The sequence below is a fragment of the Sinocyclocheilus grahami genome, unplaced genomic scaffold (genome assembly GCF_001515645.1).
Source record: "Sinocyclocheilus grahami isolate Dianchi unplaced genomic scaffold, SAMN03320097.WGS_v1.1 scaffold327.1, whole genome shotgun sequence".
In the NCBI taxonomy this organism is placed as follows: Eukaryota; Metazoa; Chordata; class Actinopteri; order Cypriniformes; family Cyprinidae; genus Sinocyclocheilus; species Sinocyclocheilus grahami.
Genome location: NW_015505506.1, coordinates 1,142,043 through 1,147,898, shown reverse-complemented (window position 1 = coordinate 1,147,898; position 5,856 = coordinate 1,142,043). Strand labels below are relative to the sequence as shown.

The 5,856-nt window shown below is 38.7% G+C and overlaps 1 pseudogene; it reads left to right on the top strand.

Annotated features, from left to right (window-relative positions):
• The window catches only part of LOC107602449 (protein NLRC3-like), a 13,208-nt pseudogene that overhangs the window by 3,447 nt on the left and 3,905 nt on the right, over positions 1 to 5,856 (top strand).

Here is a 5,856-nt window from a genome sequence, read left to right as displayed (position 1 = left end):
AAAAAAAGAATGCATGAAGCTAGAATAAAATGTTTTTGTTTACAAGCAGATACCCTGTTAAATGTTCTTTCTTTCGATGTTTTGTATGTTCAGATATTCATGTAACAAAATATATACAAATGAATACCTAAATAGGGACATAGTAGTATAAAGTATGATTCACTTAAAGAAAATGTACGACTATACTTGCAGTATAAAACTACTAAACTAGTAGTTAACTGAGACTATACTTTAATGCTACAGGTATTTAATTAGTAAACTATCAGTATACCTATAAGTTCACTTTAGTATAGTTGCAGTACAAACTAAAAACATATATGTAAACTAGTTGTGAACTAAAAGTTTACTACTGTTATACTTAAAGTATACTTAAAAGAATACTTTTATATACTAGAAAGTGGGCCAATTTAGTCCCAAGGAGTATTGAAATAGTACACTTACAAGTATACTACTAGTACACTGATATTTGTATACTTACTACATGAAGATTACTTAAAAATATACTTGAACTTTACTTAAGTATACTTCATAAAATAAACTTGAAGTATACTACTTTTGGGTAAGGGTAACACCACAACCTTGAGCTTCGAATCGGCTTCACATCAGCGTAACTTCATCTTTGCTGCAGCTGCAGACTCGCGAGAGTATTCACACTGGAAGCAAAAATAGACTTGGCGCCAAAACCATTGCTTCAGTGCTGCTCCTGCTCCTGGTGTGAATGCACTCATTTGTTAACATGCACACCGAAAAAAACATGTGTTGCTCATGCGCCGCTCATGCTTGCAGTGTGAAACCAGCCTAACACATAAAGCAATAAGAGAAGCTGTGTTTTCGACTTGAGGTGGCACTGCGCAGACCGATCGGTGTATGACATCAAAGTACAGAGAGTGCGATTCGAAGGCTTTCATAGCTGATCATATGAGGGAACAGAGAGCCACATGACAAACCCAGGTACAAAACTACAAATTAAAAGACACGAAACAAAACCCAAATCCAACATCACAGTTAGCTCATAGTGAGTAATTTGGTAGTCTGACTGGTAGAGTATGATGCTAAAACTGCCAAGGTCATGCGTTCGATTCTCAGGAAACCTGCAGATTGTCAAAATGCATTGTAGGTCACTCTGAATATAAAGCATGGCAATAAGTACTCTATTTTACTGTAGTTTCTGTTGTTTTCATCAGATCTTGCTCCTATGTCTCTGCAAAAACACAAATCCAGACTGGGAGAGAAATTCCAATTGCTAAATGACGGAATATCATATCAAGGGAACTTACTTTTGAATGAGATCTATACAGAGCTCTTCATCACGCAGGGAGACAGTGGAGAGGTCAATAATGAACATGAGGTGAGACAGATTGAGATGTCCCGAAGGCTAGAGAAGCAGGAAATACCAATTAAATGCAATGACATCTTTAAACCCTCACCTGGACAATACAAACCCATCAGAAGTGTGCTGACAAAAGGAGTTGCTGGCATTGGAAAAACAGTGTCTGTACAGAAGTTCATTCTGGACTGGGCTGAGGGAAAAGCAAACCAGGACATCCACCTCATATTTGCACTTCCTTTCAGGGAGCTGAATTTTATGAAGGAGGAAAATATCAGTCTAATGGAGCTTCTCCATCGATTTTTCTCGGATATAAAGGAACTGAGATCATCAGACCTTGATGATTACAAAACTATGTTTATCTTTGACGGGCTTGATGAGTGTCGACTTCCTTTAAATATCCAAACTAATCAGACGTTGTCTGATGTCACACACTCAGCTTTAGTGGATGTGCTGCTGACCAACCTCATCAAAGGAAAGCTGCTTCCTTCTGCTCTCATATGGATAACCTCTCGACCAGCAGCAGCCAGTCAGATTCCTCCTGAGTGTGTTGATCGGGTCACAGTGGTACGAGGATTCAGTGATGCTCAGAAAGAAATATATTTCAGGAAGAAGATCAATGAGACCAGAGTCTAGCCAACAGAATTATCACACATATCAAATCATCAAGAAGCCTGTACATCATGTGTCACATACCAGTCTTTTGCTGGATTTCAGTCACTGTTCTAGAGAGAATGTTGCATGAAGCAAAGAGTGCAGAGATCCCCAAAACTCTCACTCAAATGTTCACACACTTCCTGATCTTTCAGACCAAAATGAAGACCCAGAAGTATGATGAGAGAAGAGAGGTTGATCTTCAGCAGGCCAGAAAAACTATTTTTTCACTGGGCAAATTGGCTTTTGAACAACTGGAAACAGGCAACCTTATTTTCTATGAGGAGGACCTGAGACAATGTGGCATTGATGCCAAAGAAGTGTCAGTGTACTCGGGAGTTTTTACCCAGATCTTCAGAGAGGAGATTGGCCTGTGTCTGGGAAAATTGTACAGCTTTGTGCATCTGAGCATTCAGGAGTTTTTTGCTGCTTTGTTCAGGTTTCTCTCCTTTGTTTCAAATAAGAAACATAAGTCAGAAATAACTGATTTTCAAAAAAATGAAGTGGACAAGGCTTTGCAGAGTGAGACTGGACACATGGATCTTTATCTTCGGTTTCTTCTGGGTCTCTCACTGCAGTCCAATCAGAGTCTTTTGCCAAATCTGTTGACACAGACAAGAAACACAACTCATAGCAGTTTGGAAATAATTGAGTACATCAAGGAGAAGATCAGGGAGAATCCCTCCCCAGAAAAATCCATCAATCTGTTTCACTGTCTGAATGAATTGAATGATCATTTTCTACAGCAAGAAGTCCAAACATACCTGAAAGGAACTCGTGCTAATCGTCTCGCTGATGCTAAGCTCTCTCCTGATCAGTGGTCAGCTTTGGTGTTTGTGTTACTGAACTCAGAAGAGGAGCTTACTGACTTTGAACTAAGTAAATATATCATCAATCAGAAGAAGGTCTTCTGAGGCTGCTGCCAGTGGTCAAAGTATGCAGAAAAGCAAAGTGAGCATTTACATTGCTTAACTATTTAATGAATTTTAACAAAACACTAGAAATAATAAATATTGAATCCAGAATACAAAATTTAAGTTCATTCATTATAAATGTTGTTTCATTTACACTGCAGCATGTGTTTATTGATTATATTATTTATAAAACTGTATTTTTACTTTAATATGAAGTTGAACAATGCAATTTAACATACAGTTGTTATTATGCTTTCTTCTAGTCTGAGTGGCTGTTTTCTTACATGGAGAAGCTGTTCAGCTCTGGCCAGATCTCTTAGAAATTTGAGAATGCTGGATCTAAGTCATAATAACCTACATAATTCAGGAATCAAGCTGCTCTCTGCAGAACTAAAAAACTCTCACTGTAAACTCAAGACATTAAAGTAAGTACTGTGTATATTCAATGCAATCAGTAGTTAATAACAACTATAAGTGGAAATAACATACTATAAATTACACTGCAGTAATGACCTGCAGACTAAGATAATCAGAGGTAGAAGTCTTGTTCTACATTTAGATTTTTCTTTGTTAGATATTTTCTATCCTGCACTGGCTGTTTATCCTTCTTTTTTTATTATTGCAATCCAACACTCACTGCTTACTGGACACCTCATTCACATGCTTTTAACATAACTGTGTAAGTATGAGAAGTGTTTTTTTCTCTATTTCTCTGCAGGCTGTACAACTGCAGCATTGGAGAGGAAGGTTTTGATGCTCTTGTTTCAGCTCTGAGACTAAACCCCTCACACCTGAGAGAACTGGATGTGAGCTGGAATAAACCAGGAGTCTCCGGAGTTATGTTGCTCTCTGATCTACTAAAGGATCCACATTGTAACCTGGAGAAACTACAGTGAGTGTTATTATTTTTGTCATATTTTAAAATAGTTGGTTGGATTTCACCTCTCTCTTCTGTCTCTGTTTCACCCATTACTGCAAATGGTTGGATGGGGTGCTGAATGCGATCTTTTCCCTTACCTTAGGGGAGTGCTTCCCAACCTTGTTCCTGGAGGCACACCAACAGTACACATTTTCTAACTCTTGAATGGATGGGTTAGATGTGGGAAACATCCAAAAATGTATACTGTTGCTATGCCTCAAGGAACAGGGTTGGGAAACCTTAGGGGATAGGGGGATTTGCCAGTATCCCCTATTAAACCCAAGCATCAAGGCACAGTGGGCCATCCACAGTGGCTCTATCAGACTGTCCATCTGAGGCATGGGGTAGCTGTTGAACATGGAAATGTTGTTTAATCTCCTGCAGTCATTAGAGAACTGGAAGGTGTCTACCCTCTTTGCTCAGAGTGGTTAAGAGATTGGCTGTTATCCCCACACCTCCCTGTCTATGGGTTAGTTTGAGATGAGCCTATTGTCCAATAGTCCTGGGTTGTCACCTGAACAGAACTTAAAATACTGTGAAGCATTTGGAGGCTTGAAGCAAGTCTTGAATTCGAAAAACGGAAGGAAGGTAACCCTCCAGGAGCAGGGTTGGCTACCCCAGATGTATAGTTTACATCACGAGTTGAAAATTGTACTTGAAATATTTCCAAATGAACTGATACTCATTCAAGATCAGAGATGAATCAAATTGCGAGTTGAAATTGAATCAGAATATAATCATGAGGTCTGTATCAATGCCCTGCCCTACACAGTTCTACCATCCACCAGGAGATGAAGGGGGTGCCCCAGTCCGTCATAATGCCTTTGGTATCCACACCTAGCTAAAGAGAATAAACAGCTTCTTTGAAATAATCATCAAAAAATCATTGTTTATGATGAGAGAATCCACAAGAGTGCAGAATTCAGTCAGTGACTCCTGTGTTTTCAGTGGATTTCTTCTTCACTGTCATCTAATCTAAATGCCTCTACATTCATATGTTCAACATAATTGATTCTCAATGCTACAAAAAAACATATATATATATATTTTTGATGGCATTGTGAGCACATGTAAATGTTATGTATCGATTTTCACATTTCACTTTAAGTCAAGTCAAGTCACCTTAATTTATATGGCGCTTTTAACAATACAGATTGTGTCAAAGCAACTGTACAGCATTAATTAGGAAAATATTGTGTCAATAATGCAAAATGACAATAGTAAACACTCAATGTTCAGTTAAAGGCAGTTCAATTCAGTGATGCCATCATCCAGCTCAGTTCAGTTTAAATAGTGTCTGTGCAATCAAGTCGACGATATCGCTGGAAATTAAGTGTCCCCAACTAAGGCTCATCTAGTTGTCCTGATCTCCGCTGACATTCGGGGCTGTAGAGGTCATCTCTAGGTGCTGATCCACCATCTGATCTGGATACAGACTGGATCTGGTGGCTACGGTGACCTCGGAATAAGAAAGAAACAGACTAATATTAGCGTAGATGCCATTCTTCTAACGATGTACTTGTTATGGGAAGTGTTCCAGGTTCCGGTTGTCCTAATTACAGTTTTTCTGAATTGCTAAAACACTAAACCCCAATTTCTACAAAAACAAAAACTCTAAACCAATTTGTCAAATAAAGCACTCTTTCTGCTAAACCTTAAATACGTTCAGGCAGTTAGGCGCTATTTGCAAATCTCATGCAATCTTTTTTTTGCGAAACTCTAAACACATTCTCATTCACTTAAACACTTGTCACACTGTGATGCATTTGTGCTGCAAAATGCTAAACACAAGCAGCAAAAGTTAAACACAACTAAAGCACAGTTGCCATCGTTTACACACAATGATTCAAAATTGTTCACACTTGTTTCTAATGATGTGATCAAACCAACTGTACAAAATATGTTCAGAGCGCACAAGTGGCACAGGTGACTGAATGATGATACGAACAAGATGGAAACAATATGAGATGGAGAGGAGGAAGAGTACATGTAAGAAGTGGAGGATGAGGAGGAAGAGGATGAGGAGAGAAAGAGTAAGGTAT